The sequence below is a fragment of the Lygodium microphyllum genome, chromosome 29 (assembly GCF_053477565.2).
Source record: "Lygodium microphyllum isolate KBCC chromosome 29, Lygodium_microphyllum_v1.1.10, whole genome shotgun sequence".
Lineage (NCBI taxonomy): Eukaryota > Viridiplantae > Streptophyta > Polypodiopsida > Schizaeales > Lygodiaceae > Lygodium > Lygodium microphyllum.
In genome coordinates, this window is record NC_141163.1 from 11,903,854 (window position 1) to 11,927,926 (window position 24,073).

The window sequence follows — 24,073 nt, forward strand, 5'->3', positions numbered from 1 at the left end:
ACTATGTCTTGCTTGTAAGCCTCGACATGAGTTAGACGTGGACATTAGGAGTTCTCTAACATGTCTGTCATGTGTTTCGATGGAGCAGGTAGTTCATTCTAGAGATGGAATTTTTTTTTCTAGTTGGTTTAGGTGTGTTCAAGTTGGTTGGTTATTTTCCAGCAGCTCATTGCATTTCTTTTGTAGTACTCTTTGGTTGTGTTCACACCATAGGATGAGGGGGATTACCATTTTAAATTGGATATTGCATTTCTTATAGCATTTATGGTAGGGGTCGGCCAACACTTATGGCCTTTTTTATAGCAATCAATCAAAGTTAGGGATTTTCAGCTATATATAGTTGCCCCTTCTTTTTTGATAGATTCATTTCTTCTTTCTAGAAAGTTCACACACATTTAGATTGTTGTGTTGTTCTCCATCTCTTGTTGCAAGGATTGCTGGCTGCACATTCCCTCTTCACCATCATCCCCATCACCATCATAGGTGTTATCATCATTATTTAGTGAGATTCGGTGCCCTCATTGATGCCTTGGGTTGTGTATAGGGACTAATCAACCTTATTTATATTCCATTTTCCTTGTTCTAGCGCACATTTTTCTTCTCTTCCTATTGTCTCTTCTCTTCTCCTTTTCTCACTGTGTTTATGATTCTCTTCCGTTTCCACTCTCATAACTCTGTCTCTCTAGAAGATAAGGCCACGGTAGGCTGCTCCTTAGTGCTTCATGAGATAGCTTCCAAGACAAGGGAGAAAGTAAAACCTGGTAGTGGATTGTTTGGACTCCATGTTTGTAGTCCAATTGAATTGCTCCATTTAGCAAGAGTGGTCCCCTCTCCATTTATGACGTTGGAGGATTGAGTCCCCTATTATAGCGCAAAATGCATAGGGTAACTCTCTAGTGGACATGTGTGGAAATCTTCATGAAAAGAGACAACAATGCCACCACAGAAGAAATTTCTAGCGTAGTGTGGATAATCTAGATCAAGGAACCAACAAGGCACATGTACTGAGTAGCATGTGGTAGGGATCTTCGGTTAGCCACCAAATTGGACTTATTACAGTCCACAGGACATGAAATAAGCTTACACTCAGCCATACCAAACTTTGAAAAAGTCTCAAAGATATACCTATGTTGGGAAATAAAGATGTTGTGTGACATAATTGATAAGTGTCAAGATGAAGGAAGGAGTGAAGGATCCTAAGGTCCATTATATTGAACTCCTGTTGCAAAATTTGTAGAGTCCAATCCACTTGCTGTGAGTCACTCCTTGTGATAATCAAGTTGTTCACATACAAGATGACCAATTACACCTATCTCCCTCGTTGAGGGTGGGGCCATGGTCGGAATGATGGAAGCCACTCTATAAAGAGAAACCAATGAATTAGCTAGTACCAAGCCTTAGGAGCTGGTTTAGGCCATAGAGGGCCTTTTGCAACTTGTAGACATGATCCTCCTTTTTTTGCTAACAAAAAAGGTGTCATTCAAGAAGGCGAACTCTATGTCCATTTGGTAAATTGGTTATCAACGATGAGCTCTAAGAGTAAAAAGAAACTGAATAGTAGACATATGGGCTGTTAGCATAGATGTCTTGAGTAGTCCAAGCCTACCCTATTTGTAAAAAAAGCCCAACTTTGTGCTTGTCCAAGGTCCCATTAGCTAGGTATTTGGTCTTACAGACCCACTTCACACTTATCATTGCATTTCGTTTCCTTGGACACTGAACTAACTCCCAAGTATAATTATTCTTGATAGCATTGAGCTCCTCTTGCATAGCATGACACCAAGTATCCTATACAAGAGCCTTAGTAATAGTAGTAGGCTCATGCTCCTGTAAGGTTTGAGACATGAGGGCATAGTTCACATAGAGTGAACTATCATGCCTCGTCTATAACCTTACTGATATACATGGGCCTACTAGTGTTGCATGAAAGTGAGGCATGCCCATGTCCTAGATAAGGTTCCTATACCACTAGGGAATAACAATAGGGTCATCCTATTATGGTGGAGACCAAAAGGCCTCCAATTCCTAAAATGCACTTATCTAGGATAGGGACTCCCCCTTACTAGGTAAAGGTACATCCCCCTCATCAGAATAAGAGGGATTCCATGTTGAGATGTTAAGCTCTACATGAGCTAGTATCCACTATGCGAGTTGGTGATGTGTTTGGATATTACTCATAGGCATTTTAGGTGATCAATATGAGGATATGCCAGTGATTCTATAGATAGAATGCACCCAGTAGTCCACCCTTGGTTATGGCACATTCATTATGCCACCTATTGTAGCCCCTAAACTATGTGAAATGCATAATAGGATTGCAGTGCCTCATATGGAAATACATCTCACTACAGTAGGCAGTGTGAAAAATACCTAATACCGCATTAGGCAACTCATAGGAAAATTGGAAAATAATGACATAAAGACATGAGAATACATACTACAACACCAATCATCAACAAATCAGAAACACTGAGAGTGGATTTTAAAGTTGGGATTTAAGTGCAAAAAGATCCCAAATCCATAAAAGAGGCATTATTGGTACAAAATGAAATCGTTGCGATTCAACAAACTTGAGTTTTCCTAGATGCATTTCAATGCCAAAAGAATCCAATGCAAGAGTCTGTTCATCAATCGGAGTCCATTTGACCCCCCCATTTAATGGTCACAAGGTTTGGCATTATGAAACAACTACTAGATCCAAAAGCTAGAAAGCATGTGATGAGGACAAGCTGATAGATTTCAATGCCAGAAAGCCACTTGTCCAATCAGATTGCAATTTTGAGATCATTTGTTCCCTCAACAAGGCCGGAACCACTTCATGTAAGTGTGATATGCCAAAATAAACTAGTTATTTGTTGTGTTAGGCTTAAAACGTAACCAAGAAATGTCTAAAGCTCAAGAATTTAAATGACATGGGGGGCAGGGGAGGGGATGCATTTTTTTTGGGGCCTCCTCCATCCCCCCCAAAAAATGAGTTTTTAGTGCTGTAATGATCTTCTTCCTTCTCCTGGGCATTGGATGCTTCAATTTTTCACTCTCCATCACTCTAATCTATGTGAGTAATGGTGTACTACTCAACAAGATAAAAAATCAGTATTTTTCTCTCCTCCTTGTTCCTTGTTCATATATGGGTGTTTACGAGAGAGAGAGAGAGAGAGGGAGAACTGATTTGATGAATCGGTAATGGATGTTGGTTCAGAAGCGTAATGGGAAGTAGATCGAGTGATTTGGAAGCATCAACGGGGCTAGAAAATTATGTCAATGGCTCCATTTTCTTGAATTACGAGACATACGTTAGTAGTGAATTGGGTAGTTGGCCTCTAACAACCCCCAAGACAACAAAACAGGATAAAGACTGAGTATGTCCACTTAACAAATCCCACGAAATGACACCACTGAACACATGCTCAAATATTTTTGATCACTCACTCCTCATTGAGACTTCAGTTCAACACTTAAGAAGTTTAAACCTTAAGCCTATATTTTACCATTTTTAGAGAGGATCTAATGCTGAAACAACCATGGTTGAGACTCTGAAAACACAAGCTTTCAGAGTCACACAGCTCCTATTTTTCAGGGATAGCAACCCCATGCATCAACTGTCCCCAACAAAGCATGGTTGCCTCAAGCAGTGCAAAATAAATTGTAGAAGCTTTCTATTCTTCTTTTCTTAGAGCACACATAAATAAAAACTAAAAATGCAAGTAACCAAAGCTCTATATGATGAATTTTCATGCCCATTCAGCTGCTACAGGCATTTCACAGTTGTAGACATTCTAGTACTGCAACAAAATAAAGTTTACACTGATATAGCAATGGATAATCATGATAAATTTCATGGGAAACCAAGTTGGTGTGGCGTAGATGCTGCTAAATTCACATGTTTCTTCATAAAGCATAGAAATTGTCTCATAGAGCACTGCACAGAACATCTCATAACTTTCTAACCAGGTCTCGGATCACCGAGCTTCAAAAAGGAAAGTTGTAGCTCTCTTTCCAATCTAGAACTCTCAATAGCCACCACTCAGAGTCAAAATTTTTGATCTGCTATCCTGAAACACCTCTACACAGCCTATAGTCCTAAATATACTGCTACTCTATACATTAAACACATAACTTCTCTGTTCCAAGAAGCCCAAACTTGCAAACGGGAGGACACTTTCTTTGATTTCAGATTGTCATTTCAGCATAATAGCAGATACATCTCAACATATCTTGCATTGATGAAGAGTTACAAGAGCTTCGAACTTTATGAGCTCTAATTCGTCATTTTCCTAGCTGCAAATCCTTCCAAATTTTCACTAACTTGAGTTCGTGCATTCAACATCTGCCCATAATACATATTCTCTACCACATACCTAGTTTTAGATGTAGAGATCCTTTACTTCCATTCTTCTCTCTTGTATGGGAAGCCTTACGCAAACAACTAACATACATCACTTTCAGATGTAGAGATCCTTTACTTCCATTCTTCTCTCTTGTATGGGAAGCCTTACGCAAACAACTAACATACATCACTCTCAACACGACGAAGAACAACCCTCAACTGTCTTTCACTCATATCCATACATAAGAACATATCTGCATACTCTTTGCCCCACAACATTATAAGAAAACAAGACAAAAGGAAGACTCTTATTACCATCATTTGAAAACTGAGAACTCACATCAGCCCAATTTGACTTCAATAGCCCTGCCATAATGCTCTACAGCTCTGATAACTTTAGCTTCATTGCCTCTTTCTTCTAAAAACTTATTTTTCTTCTTCTGAGCATCAGATTTCTCCCTTCTCTTCAGACTGCAAGATTCTTCTCTCTCTCTCTCTCTCTCTCTCTCTCTCTCTTTCTCTCTCTTTCTTATGTGATTGTCTTGTGTAGAATCCTTCTCCCCTTTTCTTCTTAAAAAAAAACTCCTCATGTTTTTGCTTTTCTCTTATTTTACCAAGCTGCCCCTTGCTTCCCCTTAGTTACTTGATGGTAAACATGCCCCCTACCACGTAGAATTCCACTGGAGGACTCAAAAGTGGAAGCGAGAACATGTTTTTTGTATGAGGATATCTCTTCCTGCATGAGGCGTGCATCTCAAAATTGAAATATCACAACCACGTGTTGAACATGCATGGTACCACTTGGGATTTCCATCTATAAGCCTGACTCCCGCTACAGGTAAGTGTTAGAAAGACAAAAAAATGATATTTGCATGTGTTACCCCACTTGAATCCACATAGCATCATGCCCTCGGTCGCTCATTTTCACCCACCATGATTAGCTACCCCTCTGGTTTGGAACACAAAGTGTGAACAAACCTTTATTAAAAGCTTCAAAAACATTTGACAAAGACAAAGTCATTTTCCTAGAAATCTGCCTCATAGAGCACTACACAGATTAGCTCATAACTTTCTAACCAGGTCTTGGATTACCAATCTTTAAAAAGAAAAGTTGTAGCTCTCTTTCCAATATAGAACTCTCTAGAACAACTTAGAGTTAAATTATTTGATATGCTATATTGAAATAGCTCTACATAGCCTGTAGTCCTAAATTTCTGCATTCAATCCACTTCAGACATCGACCTTCCAGAGACTATAACTTTTACATTCTTGCTCGGATCAATACCAAACTTGACAAAGACCTTTAGTAGGTATCAAGTCACACTTTAAATATGATGTTCATCATTTACAACCATATGATTAACACCATATTTCAGAAAACTGAATCTTTCCCAAACAATGAACTGAAAGCAATCTACTCTGTGTATAGTATGTACATTACTTACATCCCCTTTATTTACATGATTCTTCAGACATATTTTTTTAGACGAAACCCATTGATTCCATTGTTGTGAACAGTCGCATCTAAATCTTGTAGCAAGTAAGTGCCATTTTCAAACTTCTACTTGATGAGAAAAGGTCCTTCCCATCTAACTCGAAACTTGGTTTGAAAAGTGGAGTCCAAGCTAGTGTCATATCTCATGACCAGCATTCCCTCTGCAATATTCTTCTTCTTTAGCTATGTATTAAACCATTTAATTCTCTTCATAATCTGTTTTTCATAACAATCCATTGCTTGTTGCCTATCCAACTATAGGGTAAGCAAGTTTAGTCCTCTATCAACTCCCAATTCTATTTGATCTAACTGATGCTTTCTTACAAACTCCATCATAGGGAACATGATATTCATAGGTAATAAAGCATCCTGACCATATACTAACTGAAAGGGGTGAATCCTGTACTTGTCTTTTGCATTGTTCTACAAGCCCACAAAGCTTGATGTATATAATTTTTCTAATCTTTAGGATGATCTTCCACCAGCTTAAAGAGAATCTTATGTAACATTCCATTGAATGCTTCCACTAGTCTGTTGCACTGAGGGTAATAAGGAGTAGCACTTCTATTTCAAGTATAGTTTCCGTGTTAATTCTCTCAATAGCTTATTTTTGAAGCCAAGACCTTGATTTGTCACTATTTCTAGTGGTATTCCAAATTTGTAGCATATGTCCTCCATAAGGAATTGAGTTATATCCTCTTTCTTGCAATTCCTTATAGCCTTAGCTTCAGGCCATTTGGTCATATAATCAACTATAGTAAGGATGTAAGACTTTTCTTTTTTTGTACCAATTAAAGGTCCAATAAAATCCAAGCAGCCTTTCTGACAATGGTATATCTTTTGAATTTATCAGCCAATGACTTTAGCTCCCTAGTTTTTAGAAACTCTTCGATTAGGTGAAGGCTTTCCTTGCCCTCTTATCTAGGCTTATCCACCCTCATGGCATCAATATACTGGGAAATGGCATCTTCAGCCAATTCATGAGCTCTACGATTATTCTCCCTTGCTGCCAATATGCCAAATTGCAATTTTTTGCAGCTGCCTCATGAGGCCTTTTATCTTAAATAACCAGTCCTTCAAAATATATTTATTGGATTTCCAAACATTTTGAACTTGTCTGACCACCAACATAGCATCTCCTTTTGCAACTATCTTCCTGTATCCCAGTTAAATACACTGTTTCAAGCCAGCATGTAAACTCACATATTCAGCTTCATTGTTACTTTGTATCTCTTTACTTTCTTGACTTCCAGAAAAGACTTCTCGAATTTTAGTGTCCATAATGACAAAACCTAGTCCTCCCTTTTTAAGCACTCTTCTGTAACTGCCATAAAAAAACAAGGTAGTATCTTTATCCTTCATCTCCTCATGAATTTGCGAATGCGGAATTAGTTTCCGTCTTATAACAGTTGCACTTTCAACAAGTTCTTTATAAGTCAAAATATCAGCTAAGCTAGCTCTTACAGTATCCTCCTTCAAACATGTAAATTCAAATTCTTGCAGAGCCAGCAGCCACTTAGTAACTCTTGGAGCATTTTCAGCAGATCGCAAAGCCTTGGAAGCAGCTGAGAACTAGTAAAGTACTACGAATGGTTTTTGAATCAAGCATGACTTCCATCTTTTAACTGCATATACTAGCCCCCATACCAACAAATCTTCTTCCATCCAAGTTTTTCTGTCGCTCCAATGGATCTGCTTATATAAAACACAAGCCTAATATAAGACATCCCCTTTCCCTTCTGCATTAAAATGGCTCCCACTACATTTTTCCCAACATTGATGCTAATAAAGAAAGGTTCATCCCAGTTTGGAGGCATAAGAATTGGCAAAGTGCTTAACTTTTCTTTAATTTGCAAGAATGCATCCTCTTTAACTCGCATCCAAACTAAAGGATTCCTTTGAGTTTCTTTCTGTAAAGGATATACATACTCAGCTAGCATATGGAATGATCTTGAAAGATACCTCAACTTTTGAACAAAGCTCATCAATTCTTTTACAATTTTTGGAGAATCCATAAGAAGTAAAGCCTCAACTTTACTAGGCTTAGGTGAAATACCATTAGCAGACACTTCATGATCCAAGAGTATCACTCTAGTTCTTGCTATTTTACATTTATCAGGGTTCAGCTGACCGCCATCCTCATCAAGTTTGTAGAAAACTTCATGAAGTCCTTGAGAGTGTAATGCCCTCGAGTTATACACACAAAAGTCATCCATAAACACCCGCAAATATTTCCCATTGAAAGGGGAAAATATCTAGTGAACCCATCTTCAAAAGCTGGCGTATGCATTCATCAAACCAAAGGGAATTACTCTATAACAAAAGCATCCCCATGGGGTAATGCACATAGTTTTCTTTTGATCTTCTTCTGCTATTCTGATTTGGAAAATCTAGAGTATCCATTGCACACATTATAAAATTCATGACCAGTCACTTGATCCAAGATCTCATCGTGAAACGGAAGAGGATAGGAGTCCCTCTTATTTGTTGCATTAAGAGGCTTGAAATCAACACATACTCTCCACTTTCCATTCTTCTTTGGCTTGATTACAATAGGAGATACCCACTCTCCATCATCAACATGATAGATAAATCATGCATCAAGCAACTTTTGAATTTCAAATTTAACTGCATTTTCTTGAATTATACCAATTATCCTAAGTTTTTGAGCCATTGGTTTATACCCTTCTTTCAATTTGATATGGTGCACAATACCCTTAGTACCCCTTAGTTGGTGATATTCTATAGCAAATAGTTTCGAGTATTTTTGAAAAATGGCCGAATATTTATCTCTTTCATCATTAGTCAAGTCATTTCCTAGCATATTCATAAGCTTGGACATTCCAACATTCATTTCAAGTTGCTAATCACATGTTTCCTGCACGAGGTCTGTATTTCCTGTAGCAATATTTACAACTTTCTCCTCTCTTTTTGAACCCTCGATTGACAACCCGAAGAGGTCAACATCCCTAGAGAGTAGGCTAGCTTCCCATTCTCTATCTTCCTCATCAAGGTTGGAATTTTCTGAATCACTACTTTCATCACCTCCATCATCACTTTCATGTCCATTTTGAATATAAAAGACCCAGTTTTCATGTCAAAGATCACCTTGTTATGAACTGGCTTCTCTAGATAGAGTTCCAATTGACCTCTATACCATTCTTGTCTAGACTTCATATCAATTAGCCACCACAGTCATCCCAAAATGAGAGGATATGCCCCAAGTTTTTTAGGCATGTTGATTTCCAAGTTCTCAATGACTCCCAAATATTTTACTTTTGAGCTGTTTGCCATTTTAACCTTAAAAAATGACTTCCCTGTCATTTTAAGATGCATTTGTAGCATTGCTTCTTCAGTGATCACACAAACTTGCACATCAACATCAACATAAACTTGATCAAATTTCCGTCCATGTATCCATGCATCCATGATAGGTATAATGTCTTTCACATCTGATATGTATACAACTCCAGCATGCCCATTTTTGATTTTTCCTTTCTTGATGCTAACCAAACCATGCCATTGCCTCCTTAGAGATGAGTTCATTTGCAATAGCAGCTGACCATATGTAGCATCAGCCTTCTTATCTTTTAAACCCTCAAGCAAGTTGTAAGGAACTTGACTCGTGGAGCAAAGTCCCCCTTTTGAATCTTCCTTCATTGTCTAGCATTTTTGTTTGCTGGTTTTTGGATCGTCTGCAACCTTTTTTCCCTTTTTAATCCTTGCTTCCCTCTAAGCTTCAGTTTGAGTATCCCTCTCTCTGACTCTCTTATTAGTTAGAACATCTGCATTTTCCCCATCATTAGACATGCTGGTTTTGATCAGATTCATACCCAATGTGCCTTCATTAGGTCTTCTTTCCAATTGTTGCTTAGCTGGTTCAAGTGGCCTTTGTTCCTGTTGAGGTCTAGCATCTTGCCTAGCATTTTGTTGTGGCATGGGATACATGTCCCCTCCTGTTCTTCTTGGATAAGGGTGATTAGGAGCAATATGACCTCTCTCCTTGCAATTAAAGCATTCAAAGTTTTTCCATCTATTTCTTGGAGGTCCTCTAAATATAGGTTGCATTTGAGGCTGCCTTGCTTGCAATAGGCTCATATTCAAATTAAGATTTACCAACAGTTCTTGCAATTTATTAATCATATCATCATCAGGTTTTCTATGGCCTTGTCGAGTCCTATTCTCCACTCTTTCAAATGCCCCATGAAGATTCATATCTTGCTATTTTGTTTTTCCTGCAATAGTGTCAACCTGATTAGTTAGGCCGTAAAAACACATGCACAACAATACCTCTTGATTGATCCGATCTCAACTGTATTTTCCTTTGCTTTTCTTTGGCTATTTTGACTGCATCTTCATATGTCTTAGGGTCTTTGATCAGAATCTTTTCTCTAATTTTAGGCCTAAGCAATGAAACAAACTTGTCTTTTTTCAAGAACATCATCGAAGGTTGCTCCATAATCTATGCAATTTCTATCCATTTTGCTTCAAATCTCGCAGCAAATTTAGACACTTCCTCATTTTCCCCTTGAAACATCCTTTCCAAATATTTCCATAAACTCTCAGGAGTTTGCTTAGGTGCAAACATTCTAAGGAACTCATTTTTTGACTTCATTCCAATTTTCCCTTGTCTCTTCATTCAGTGAGTTCCACCATAATCTTGCAAAACCTTCAAGCAACATGTTGATCATTCGAAGCTTATTTGCATGAGTGTCCCTTCGATCTTGGTAAGCCATCCACTCCAATCTCTTGATAAACTAATTAGCATCCTCATTTTTAATACCAAAGAAGGGTTCATATCCAAAAGCCACCATGCTTGAGTTTGTGTATAGGTTGGTTTCCAAACCTTACACTTCCCAACTGATAAGATAAGCAAGAGATCTTCAACACGGGAGGTTCTCAGAGGGGGCACCAATCTATGGTAGGTGAATTGGGTAGTTGGCCCCTAACAACCCCCAAGACAATAGCACAGACCGAGTATCTCCTTAACAAAAGCCATGAAAAGAAACCACTGAACACATGATCAAATATTTCTGATCACTAACTCCCATGGTTGAGACTCTGACAACACAAGCTTTTAGATTCACACAACTCCTATTTTTTAGGGATGGCAACCCCATGCAGCAGTTGCTCCACAAAGCATGGTTGCCTCAAGCAGTGCAAAATCAGTTGGAAGCTTTCTATTCTTCTTTTCTCAGAGCACACATAAATACAAACCAAAAATGCAAGTAACCAAAGCTTTATACGACAAACTTTCATGCCCATTCAGCTGCTACAGGCATTTCACAATTGTAGACATTCTATTACTGCCACAAAACAGAGTTTACATTGATATAGCAATGGATAATCATGATAACATTCATGGGAAACCAAGTTTGTGGCATTGATGCTATTGAATTCACCTGTTTCCTCATAGAGCACAGAAAATTGCCTCATAGAGCACACTGTACAGAGGAGCAGCTCATAACTTTCTAACCAGGTCTTAGATTACCGATCTTGAGAAAGGAAAGTGGTAGCTCTCTTTCCAATCTAGAACTCTCCACATCCATTCATAGCCAAATTATTTGATCTACTATCCTGAAACAGCTTTGCACAGCCTGCAATCCTAAATATATTGCTACTTTATACAACAAACACATAACTTCTCTATTCCAAGAAGCCCAAACTTGCAAATGGCGGGACAATTTCTTTGATTTCAAATTGTCATTTCAGCATAACAGTAGATACATCTCAGCATATCTTACATTGATGAAGAGTTATGGGAGCTTCGAACTTTATAAGCTCTAATTCATCATTTTCATGGCTGCACAAATCCTTCCAAATTTCCACTAACTCGAGTCGGTGCATTCAACATCTTCCCATAATACATATTCTCTATCACATACCAAGTTTCAGATGTAGAGATCCTTTACTTCCATTCTTCTCTCCTATACGGGAAGCCTCACACAAACAACTAACATACATCACTCTCAACATGATGAAGAACAACCCTCTACTGTCTTTCACTCATATCCATACATCAGAACATATTTGCATACTCTTTGCCCTACAACAGTAGAAGAAAAAAAGACAAAAGGAAGACTCTTATTACCATCATCTAAAAATTAAGAACTTGCATTAGCCCATTGACTTCAATAGTCCCGCCATCATGCTCCACGGCTTTGATAACTTCAGCTTCACAGCCTCTTTCTTCTAAAAACTTATTCTTCTTCTTCTGAGCATTAGATTTCTCTCTTTTCTTCAGACTGCAAGATCCTTCTCTTCCTCCCTCCCTCCCTCCCTCCCCCCCCCTCTCTCTCTCTCTCTCTCTCTCTCTCTCTCTCTCTCTCTCTCTCTCTCTCTCTCTCTCTCTCTCTCTCTCTCTCTCTCTCTCTCTCTCTCTCTCTCTCTCTCTCTCTCTCTCTCTCTCTCTCTCTCTCTCTCTCTCTCTCTCTCATTGTCTTGTGTAGAATCCTTCTCCCCTTCAGTTCTTAAAAAAAAAAACTCCCCACATTTTTGCTTTTTCTCTTATTTTACCAAGCTACCCCTTGCTTCCCCTTAGTTACTAGATGCAAACATGCCCCCTACCACGTAAAATTCCACTCGAGGACTCAAAAGTAGAAGCAAGAGCACGTTTTTTTGTATGTGGATATCTCTTCCTGCATGAGGCGTGTGTCTCAAAACTGAAATATCACAACCACGTGTTAAACATGCATTGTACCACTTGGGATTTCCATCTATAAACCCAACTCTCACTTTGGGTAAGTGTTAGCAAGACAAAAAAAGGATATTTGCATGTGTTACCCCACTTGACTTCACGCAAGATCATGTCCTGAGTCGCTCATTTTCACCCACCAACGTATGCGAAGTTTTGACAAAGTGATCTTTATTTTGTTTTTATGATGAATCATTAGTGCATATGATGAGAAAATGATTGCAAATGATTGAAAAATATTTGGTGATATCTCCAATGTCAAAAAATCATTCATTTTCCTTCTTGTATATTAAAAAATAATAAGACCACAAAACTCAAGACATGGATTTAATGAAAAATGGGATTGTTTTTGGGTTTTGGGGGTCAAATGATATTCATATGACATGAAAATGAGTACTCTAATGGATCATACTTCACATAAGCCATACTAATTAGAAAAGTCAAAAAATAAATAATTTATATTGGAATAGATTAAAAAATTCATGAAAAATAGTCAAATAAAAGTGAAAAACTAGAAAAAAATAGATTTTATGCATAGAAAATTATGAAAAATTAGGAGGACGTTTTGAAAATGTATAATGAAGGTGAAGCTTGAGGGTATGCCACAGTTTTCCTTTATTTATATGTTAAACTACATATTTTAGGGCTTGCTTCTATGAAAAATTATCACAAAATCTCTCTATATTTGTGCAATCAATTTCAATGTAAATGGTAGGGGCTGTGGGATTGAAATGGAAATATATTTGATTAAGTTGTTGATTTATTTGTGTATCTTAGCACGTAGACCGTGTTTCGTATAAGTTTTAGGAGGTTCAATAGCACATGTTAGCCCGGTGCTATTGCTTAGCAATGCTGCACGACGCTAGTAAAAAGATTGTTTGTGCACTCCATGTTGGCTAGTTTTTAGTTAAGCTATTTGAGTAAAAAAATGCCATACACTTTGCATGTACAATTTAAACATGGTATATCAGAATATAAATTCTTGGATGCATGGCAATTATATAGCTAGGTGATGACCGTTGTTGAGAGTGTAAGATTTTCCTTTGTTGTAGGTTAGTTCAATATCTTGGGGGAAATTAATCAAGTGAGAAATATACACAATCTCTTGGATATTTATGCTTGTATTATGAGAGGACTTTGTTACATTCGTGTACTATGTGTAAGAGGTGTATCCTAGAACCAATCCTTGGGGTGTAGGAGAGCCGTAGGAGCCACAACATTCTATTGTATGTGAATTGAGGTGTTGATCACTTGTATGTTACTCTCTTTGTGGAGTTGGGAAAGGGAAAAACCATTGGATTGCAATTGATACAAATGCGTTATTTCTTAGAGTAGTATACGTCCTCTAGATGCTCCTAGTTATTGCAAGGTCGAGAGGGAGGTTTGGTGAGCATAGGAGGTCCAACTAGAGTCCTAGAGATAGTGTTGGGCCTATTTTAGGTCTCAATGGGTGGTGTGTTTGTCGGGAGTCGCTAATAAGAGGTGTTTCTTGAATCTTGGTTAATTAGGGACCAATTAGTCTTAGTGTATGCCAAAGAGCATTGAGATAGATCCATTATTTACTAACAGACATTGTCAAGATGAGATTCAATGGCAAGAAGAGCTAAAAGGGCTAGATGGCAAGCTGAAATCATTAGGAGATATTCTCCTAAGTGTAGTAGTCTAATATCACTAAGAAAAAGAGGTCTTCTTGATCCAATCAATATCTCAGTCGTCCGGTCAGGAGGAGGAGGAAGCTCTAGCATTCCCCTTTTTTTCAAAAAGTCAATCTACCTTGAGTGGGAGTATAAACCCATCGATACAAACCCCTAGAGCAAACTCAATCATCATGATGGTACAACCCATTGTGATACCTGCAAGAATGCCGAGTTTGCTAGCCCTAGGTTCCTCTCTACCTATCTGTAATGGGTTAGCAGAGGAAGATGCAAAACTTCACATTAGTGAGTTCCAAAAATTAATGTTCAATTGCCGAATTTAGGACGAAGGACATCTCATGATGTTTTTCAATATGACTTTGAAAGGAAGAGCTACAATGTGGTATCATGGCTTGGGAGCCGAAGCCATAACCATGATTGATTTATTCTTTGAGGCCTTCTGAAGAGAGTTTTCCCCTGAGGGAGGCGATCAGTATTGGGGCTACATGTTTTGAATGTGACACGTCAAGAGCCTCATGAGAATGTTTGAGTTTATGCTAATAAATTGAAAGACATGTTTCACAAATTGCAAACTTCTATTCCTATTCCACTTAGTGTCCAACTATAGTACTTTTTATATGGATTAGACTTCAATATCCAAGCGTAATTGAGTAGTGTTATTCTTACTGATATAGATACTATTGTTACACAAGCAAAAGAGGTAGAGTCACACTTATAAGTGGCCTACACATCTAGAACTAACTTAAATTTGAGTCTAGGACCTCGAAATAATTTGGCATTGACCAATGGAATTCAAGGTGCAAGTAGTACACCTATGATCAATCCAAATGGAAGAGGAAGCATAACGTAGAATGTGCCCATGCTGCTTGCTCCTCTTAATGTTGCTATGCCAATGGTTAGCCAAATGGTTCCACTACATAATGGAAGCCAAATGATGAACCCTAATGTCATGCCAATTAATTAGTGGCCCATTCCTAATTAGGTGGTTAGATCAGCTAAACTACAAGCAGATGATCATGGTTTTGAATCTAGTATGTCAAATGTTCTTGGCGAAGTCAAGGACATGAAGCATTATACCAATATGATAACATAACCATGTAGACAAATAGCCCTAGATGTTAATGTCCCAAAGAAGTAGTAAAACTTGCTAGGAACTCGATATCCTGAAGAGGGTGGTCCATCAAGATTTAGCTATAAGTGGTGGTGTGGTGGTCAATACTTTTTAAGAAATTTCCCTAGTAATGTCAAATATGACATATGTGGAAAGTCTCGACCATCTAGCTAGTACTCTATTGGAGTAAGATTACTTCTCTTCAGCAATAAGGGAGTAAGCAACTAGATCCAATTAATCATTGAGCATAAGAGAATAACCTTCAGCAAGATGAGGGACAAAAGAAAATATTACAGAGAGGAAAAGCTATCGTAGAAGAGATACCCAATGGTAGTGATGTAAGCTTTATCGAACCTATGTGTGTTAATACCATAGAGGCTTCCAATTTGCAAGCATTACAAGAGGGTGAAGGTTAAGGAAGGCATTAGAGATAATGTAAAACTTGTTGAGACAAACCCTAAACAGGATGATAAGGGGATGTAAGTCCTTAATCTTGATGTGGAAGGTAGTCCTCTAAGAGCTGCTATTGGCCGCAAAGATGACTCCAATAAGGAGCTACCAAGGAAGAAGGTGACCAAGAAAAAGAATGGTCTGGTGGAGGGAGAAGAGAACCATTGCTAGTTATCATGAATTTGATTTAGCCAATTCTCTTTGTGAGGTAAAGCCTGATGTGAACCTCTTGCAGTTGATCAAGTTATCTCCAGGAGTGCGTAAAGAGTTTAAGAAGATTCTTCACACTGAGCATATCATCAAACCCTTGGGAACAGCCCAAGTGGGAGATGACTAGTTTGAACAAGCTAAAAAGCATTGTCCAAGGGTGATATCATATATTGATGGCACATTAGTGGATTATGCCATTGTAGATATACAGGATCTTCTATTAACATTATGAGTTCAGAATTGATGCAAAGGTTGGGATTGGAAATCCAAAGGGATGCCTCCACAATTCTTCGAATGGATGATGATAGTTTAAGACAATCGGAAGGTTGCATTACTAAAGTCCACGTGATTGTTGCTAATGTGAAATGCATTTTGGACTTTAGGATTATTAGGTTTGTAGAGGGGCCAAGCTATCAAGCATTATTAGGAAGGCCGTTGATCTTGTGATTCGATTGTCAAGTTGATATACCTACTGGTTGTTTGATTTTTGGTAGAGATAGTGGATACATATCTTGAATCTCCTCAAAGTGAGAGAGTACCTTTATCTTCGACAAAATTAGATACATTAGAGGAGCCTTCTAGCAGTGAGATTTCATCAAGTGATGAATCAAGAGAGGGATCCACTACAAAAGATGTCAACCAGGTGACTCTAAATGAGCCGATAGAAGCTCAAGTTAGAATCAGAGTTGCCGATGTGATTGAGCTAGATCTTGGTACATTGGATGAGCCATGACCGATTAAATTAGGATCTATGCTTAATCTTGAAGAGAGAAAGGAATACGTATCCTTGATCCAGGAATTTTGTGATATTTTTTCTGGAGCTATAATGAGCTGAGAGGTATTCCTCCTAGTCTAGCTATGTATACTATTCCTTTGAAGGAAGGTAGTTGTCTTGTTTGACAAAAAGTGAGGTGTATACCTTTTGAACCGAGGGACAAACTATTTGAGGAGTTACAAAAATTGCGTAAGACTGGCTTGATATTTCCTATACAACACGCATAGTGGTGTTCACTTATAGTTATTAGGAAAAAGAAGAATAATTAGATTCGGCTTTGCGTAGATTTTAGGGAGCTCAATAAAAAAATAGTTAAAGATTACTATCCACTACCATTTATTGATCAAGTTCTAGATTAGTTAGTGGGTAGGGATATTTATTTGTTTATGGACTGCTTTTTCAATTATAACCAAATAGCTATCGCACAAGAGGACTAATTGAAAACAACATTTATCATGTTATTTGGTATCTTTGCATATCATGTGATGGCTTTTGGACTACGCGATGTGTCGGGTTCTTGGCAATGTACGATTGATAAAACTTTTGGTGATATTTTCCTAGACAAGATGAAAGTCTTTATTGATGATCTGGGGATAGCCACCACAAGGGAAAGACATCTAATTATTCTAAGAAAATGTTTTGAGCAGTGTAGGCAGTTTTGCATTGCTCTTAATCCAAGGAAATGCATCTTTGGAGTGCCCTACAGATTGCTATTAGGCCATGTGGTTAGCTCAGCTTGCATTGCGACTAATGAAAAGATAAGAGCTATCATCACTATGAGTCCGCAACGTATTCCTAAAGAAGTACATATATTTTTGTCATCAATTGGATATTATGGATGCTTTATTAATGCATTGGTTTTAAGAGAACATTGCCATTGATGAATCTATTGTCCTTTAACTATTTGTTTGTTTGGAGTGATCCATGCCCCAAGTATCCTTTGAGGATGTGAAGCAAGAATTGGGAAAAGCATCAATCATAAAATAACTTAAAGGGAGAGATATATTTTACATATTTTAGTGACTACGATGTATAGTATTAGCCGCTATTTAGCCTAGATTTGGGAAGAGTAGTGGTATCATCCAATTACATTTGCCAGCCGCGCCGTCGCATATCGAGGGTATCTAAGATTAATCATACCTACATGGAGAAGTTGTGCCTTGGTATAGTCTTTGCTAAATCTTGTATGAAAAAGTAGTATTTTATACGAAGGCAGAGAAGCTAAGGCTATTATTGAATAAGATACAGTCGCCTGACTGCCTAGTAAAGTGGCTAATCACTTTGCAGAATTTTAATTATGAAATTAGAAGTAAGATGCCAAAGTTACATGGCATCAGTGAATGTCTTGTGGATTTTGGGGAGCCAAAGGAAGTCTTAGGTGAAGGAAGGGACCTCAAGGTTCTATTCAAAATCAATTTGAACTTCATTCCATCTCCTAGTATGCTGCTATAACACACTATCTATCCATAGGAGAGGTTGGAGTTGCTTTATCAAAGGCTGAAAAGAGAAAAATTAGGCAGTAAGCCTTGATTGCAGGAACACTATGTTGGCAAGGGGTTGATGATGTTTATCACTAATGTGTTATGCTTGATGAGGTTCCATTTATTTTGGAAGAGTGTTATGACTCCACTCATGGAGGGTACTTTGCTGGACGGTTGATTGTATAGAAAGCTTTGAGAGCCGAATATTGGTGGCTGTCCATTTTCCAGGATGCATCTGCGTATGTCAAGAGATGTAATACATCTCAGAAACATGACAATAGCGAGAATAGAAAGCACCCATTGACTCCTATCATGGCTATACTACAAGTTGAGAAGTGGGGCATTGATTTTGTTGGACCTATACATCCTTCATCAACTACACAAAAACATTATATTATTGTAGTGACAAAATATTTCACAAAGTGGTGTGAAGTCCATGCTACGATGAAGGATGATGCCAAGGAAATGGCTAGTTTTATTTTGGAACATATTGTTTGCCATTTTAGTCCACCTAAGGAACTTGTGTCTGATCATGGGACACATTTTTTGAATAAAATGATTAAGGCTTTGACAGAAGCTTTGAAGATTAAACATAATAAGACCATGCCTTATAACCCCCAAGCTAATGGGTAAGTAGAAAGTACTAATAAGCAACTTGTGCAGATTTTATCCAAGACTGCATCTAAAGGTAAGCATAATTGGGATAAGAAGTTATATGTGGCTATTTGGGCTTATAACATGACATTCAAAAGAGCTATAGGGTACACTCATTTTAATTAGTATATGGGGAAGAGTGTGTTTTACCTTTGGAGATTGAGCTGCCTACAATAATGTTGCTCTAAATCATTCTTTGAGTGAAGAGGAAGCATTGCAGGAAAAATTCATTTCCCTTGGACATCTTGATGAGGTTAGATTACAAGCCTTGTTACATTAGGAAGTACAGGAGAAGAAAATGAAAATACTTCATGACATTTTGGCTAAGAAGTATAAGTGTGCTAAGGGTCAATTGGTTTTATGATGCTTGTCGTGAGCTATTCCTAGGCAAGTTAGAACCTAAATGGGATGGTCCTTATAAGATTGTTCACATATGAAAGAATGGCTCTACAACCCTTTTAGCGGATTTACAAGGGGTCAAATTCAAAACTAAAGTATACTTCAATAAATTGAAGCCCTATTATGTATAGGGGCTGATGTTAGACTTTGTGCCTTTGCAGGTCCTTTAGATTCAACTTAAACTTGTAGAGGGTACCAAGACTATTGGATGGGAAAAATTATTCCTTATCTTGAGCATCCATATTTAGAGTAGTGTTACCACCAAGGCAGAGTGATCTAATGGAGTAAGTGTTATCGAGTTATCACATTATTGAGTGGTAAGATGAATATTTTACGTGGGATATTCAAGTCTATTGCCACCAATGTTATAGGTTTTTGACTAGCATGTCCATTGAGTTTTGTGAGGAAGGAGGGATTTTAGCTATCTTACACCCTCTCTCTCGATTAGATTTTAACTATCATAAGTACGAGTAGGTTGATTTCCATGGCAGGTTACATTCATGAAGCCTAGGTTTACACATTATATTTTAATGGAGCTTCTCGAGGACCTGCTAAGCATGTGAGTGTTGGGATTGTCATTAAAGATCCCCGTCGTTGAGTGGTTTTAAAAATGGGAGTGTATTTAGATACTACTTTTACGAATAAACATGGCAAAATACAAGGCATTGATCATGGGACTAAATCTAGCCAGCTGCGGTGGTATTGGCCAATTATTGGGGTAAAAGGTGACTTGCAGCTAGTGATCAATCAATTCAATGGGACCTATAGTGTGAGGGATCCCATTCTATGAATGTACCATCGTGTAACCTTGGACACCCTTGAGATCTTTAAGGCAATGACTTGCCAACTGGCAGTGGAATCGCTTTGTAGATTCCCTAGCCAATTATGCCTTTGTTGAAGATGTCTTTCTTAATTGTGGTTCTGGGGGGTTTTCACAGTTGCCTCTTAATGTTAGTCCAAGGCTACTGTAGGGATTTCTTGCTAACATGTCATGTTTTGGTTGCCGATGTTAGTATGGGTTATGAGCCAGATAGTGATGATCATATTCCTATACTATTATGAATGCATTGGATCTTTCAACAACATATTCATAGGATACCAATTGATATTTATGCAGGAGGTTAGCAAATGATTTGATGCATTTAGTGTAGAGACCGAGAAGCCTATCCCATTGGTCTTGTTTTATACTTTAGTATGGTCTATGTGGGGGGCCAAGGGTTTATTTTCAGCAGAGTCGGATGCTGAATGGTGCGCTTTATTGGTTAATTTCATTTGGCTAAGAGGGCCATTTGTTTGTTTAGTGTAGGTGTGGTTAGTGGGTTTTTGTTTTAGTGCTGTACTAAACAGATTCGATGGGGTACCTAGAGAGAGCCTCTTGCTACGCATAAGCTTCTTGTGGCCAAGTCCATGTGATGTCCTTCTTTTATGAGTTCTTTCCCTTAATGCTATATGTGTATAGGCATGTGGGGTATTTCTCTTTTATTGGGAACATGCATTCAAGGCATGAAGTCCCAAGGTTAGATTTGATGTATTTGGGGAGGTTTGAGAAATTGTCTGCCTCTTGCAAAGACATTGCTAGGCACTTTAAGAGCTATTTTTGAGAGTAGTCTAGTGATCTTGTTTTGCTAGCATGCTAGGTAGCCGTTTTTCTAGAAATCCCTATTAGTTGTGAGGTAGATAAAGACGGCTTACAAATAAAAGAGAAGAAAAAATGAATATATCTAATATATATATCAAATACAGAGGTATGTAAAAAGGGGTTCTAACCCCTAAAATAAAAAATTAAAGAAAGAAAAAATTCCAAGAACAGATGATCATTGCCTTGCAAAGGCTTGATAGGTTCCTAGGGATGAGTCACCTGGGTCGATGCCTTGTCTTTCTAGGGATGGAATTTAGCCAAAAAAATTAAATAAATAACGATGGTTGGAGCAAAAATAAAAGTGAGTGAAAGAAAAGGATTTAGTGTTGCCTCGTGAGTGCGCCTCGTGAGCACTTAGCAAGTTCTTGGATACCAAGATAGGACCTGAGGCTGATGCCATGTTCTCCTTGGGTCACAATACACTCAGCTCCCTTATTTTTACATGACCAAGTACAAAATACTAAAGAAGAATGTGATAAAATGAAAAATATATGACTTTTTATAGACCAGGCTATAGGAGTCCTCACCTAGTAGGAGTTCCTAGTCCAATTGTCCTAGGTTAGGTACGCAGATCAAATCACCACTTAGGATGACTCCTTTGATAGTTCTTTTTAGCTATTCTGTGTTGGAGCAATTGGTTAGTAGCTAGCTCTAGATGTTTATTGGACTAGTATGCTTGGCCTATACCTCGTGGACTTCATGCTTTAATTTTGTCAGGGGGAGTAGAGTGAGAGCTGTATTTGTGCATTGTTCTGTATTTGTAACAGCTTGATGTTCTTTATGGTTTTTGTTTGTGTAGATCAATTCGTAGATTCGACGGGCTGAGTCACCCTACCTCATGGTTACCGATGAGAGTGGATTTTAAAGTCGAGATTTAAGTGCAAAAAGGCCTCTAGACTTGTAAAAAAGGCATTTGTGGTGAAAAATGAAACGGTTGCAGATCAAGGAGCTAGAATTTTTCTAGATGCATTTCGACAGCAGGAATCCAACGTAAGTGGCCATTCATCAATGGGAGTCTCTTTGACCCCCCATTTAATAGCCGCAAGGTTTGGCTTTATGAAGTAACTATTGGATTTGGAAGCCAAAAAGCATATGAAGGAGGCCAACGTGATAGATTTCGATGTTAAAAAGCCACATGTCCAGTTGGATTGCATTCCAAGATCATTTGCTCCTTAATCGGGCCGGAACCACTTTGCACAAGTGTGAAAATGCCAAAATGAACTAGTTATTTGTTGGGTTATGCTTAAAACTTAATTAGGAAAGGGCTAAAACTCAAGAATTGGAATGACATGGGAGGGGAGGGGGGCAAATTTTTTTGGTACATCCTCCATCCCACCAAAAAATGATTTTTTAGTATTGTCATGATTTTCTTTCTTCTCTTGGGTATTGGATGCTTCAATTTTTCGCTCTCCATCACTCCAATCTGTGCGAGAAATGGTGTACTATTCAACAAGATAAAAAATAAGTATTACTCTCTCCTTGTTCTTCCTGGTTTATATGGCTGTTTATGAGAGAGAGAAGGAGGGCTAATTTGATGAGTCAGCAATGGATGATGGTTCAAAAGCATAATGGAAAATAGGTTGGGTGATTTGGAAGTGTTAGCAATGGCTAGGAAATTACATCAACAACTCCATTTCCTCCAATTATGAGATGTATGTATGCAAACTTTTGAGTAAGAAATCTTTATTTAGTTTTTATAATGAATCGTTAGTGTATATGATGAGAAAATGAATGCAAATGATTGAAAAATGTTTGCTGATGTCCACAATGTTAGAAAATCATTTATTTTCACACATGAAAACTACCTACATAACTAAACTTCATGAGGCATACAACTTTATGAGGTATCTAAAGACTACTTCACATATAGAACTACTGTGACTAAGATTCTAACCATGCTAAGGGCAAACGTAGTGCATCAAGCCATGGCTAACACTTGATAGAGTAGTGATACAACCATGACTCGAACCATTGCATGTCATGGTATCAAATGCCTTATCAAGTGTTGACATACCTAATGAGAAAAATTATGCCTTACTCACAACCTTGCATCGTGAAGTAAGCTACAAAGAGAAACAATAAGTAGAGCCTCTCTAATAGGATACTTATAGCCCTCTACTATGGTTGCATAATCCCTTCAAAAGACAGTCACAAAAGAGAGGTATACATAGCATAAGTATGATGGAAAATACAAAATTTGACAATGATAGGCAAAGAATCTCATCAACTGTGAGGCTCATGAGCATCATGAGAATCACTGATGGACTATTATTGTGCATGTTGTTCATGTGATACAAAAGGTAGAATATCAACATCATGAATCCTATTAGATGTAAGCTCCCTTATCTTAACTTGTTTACTGAATCATACAAGCCTTTAGTGGTATTAACCTTCATAACATCATAGTTCGAGGAATGAATTTTAGCATTGTTGTACTGCTTGACACTATGCAACTTAGTAATCATACCCAAAAGTCTATCATACTTAGCTTGCAATCCATCAAGCTTCTTAAGAACATCCTTCTCATGAATGAAGGCTTATAATTTTTTGAAACAAATGCTTGCTGTAAAACTATATATGGGCGAGAGATTAATTGAGACATTCTCCTAGCAATGGCAACCCATTGATCATACATAACTTTAACCAAATCATTCTTCATCATGGTAACAACATTTTGCATAAACACTGATATATCAAGATATACATCCAAATCTAGTAACATCTGAACCTCTTCATCAATATCTTGACTTTGTTGCATGGTATTAATGGTTGCTTGCTCCAAGCAACCACTTTCTTGCATCAGGCCACTACTTTTTTATATCAGGTTAACTATCAACTACAGTGGTGAACTTGCCTCTTGCGATAGTAACCTTATTTTCTATAGCAGTAACCCTCTTTCTACCGATAAGACTCCCATACTCACAACCCTACAACTAGCCGTACCTAGGGAATATTTCATTAAATTTCTTTGGGAGGGGAGTCCCATTGGCTCTCCTGATACCTAATGATGCTAAACCAACTATTCATAGGATGAAGATTAATCCCACAGGTATACCTAGGACACCTGAACCTTATGTCACCCATCCACTAAGCGACACTCTAGAGTCCACTAGATGGATGAGCCGAATGATGACAAGCCTTATGTGAGCCCTTATGTCTCGTACAATGAAGAGGGCAATCCAA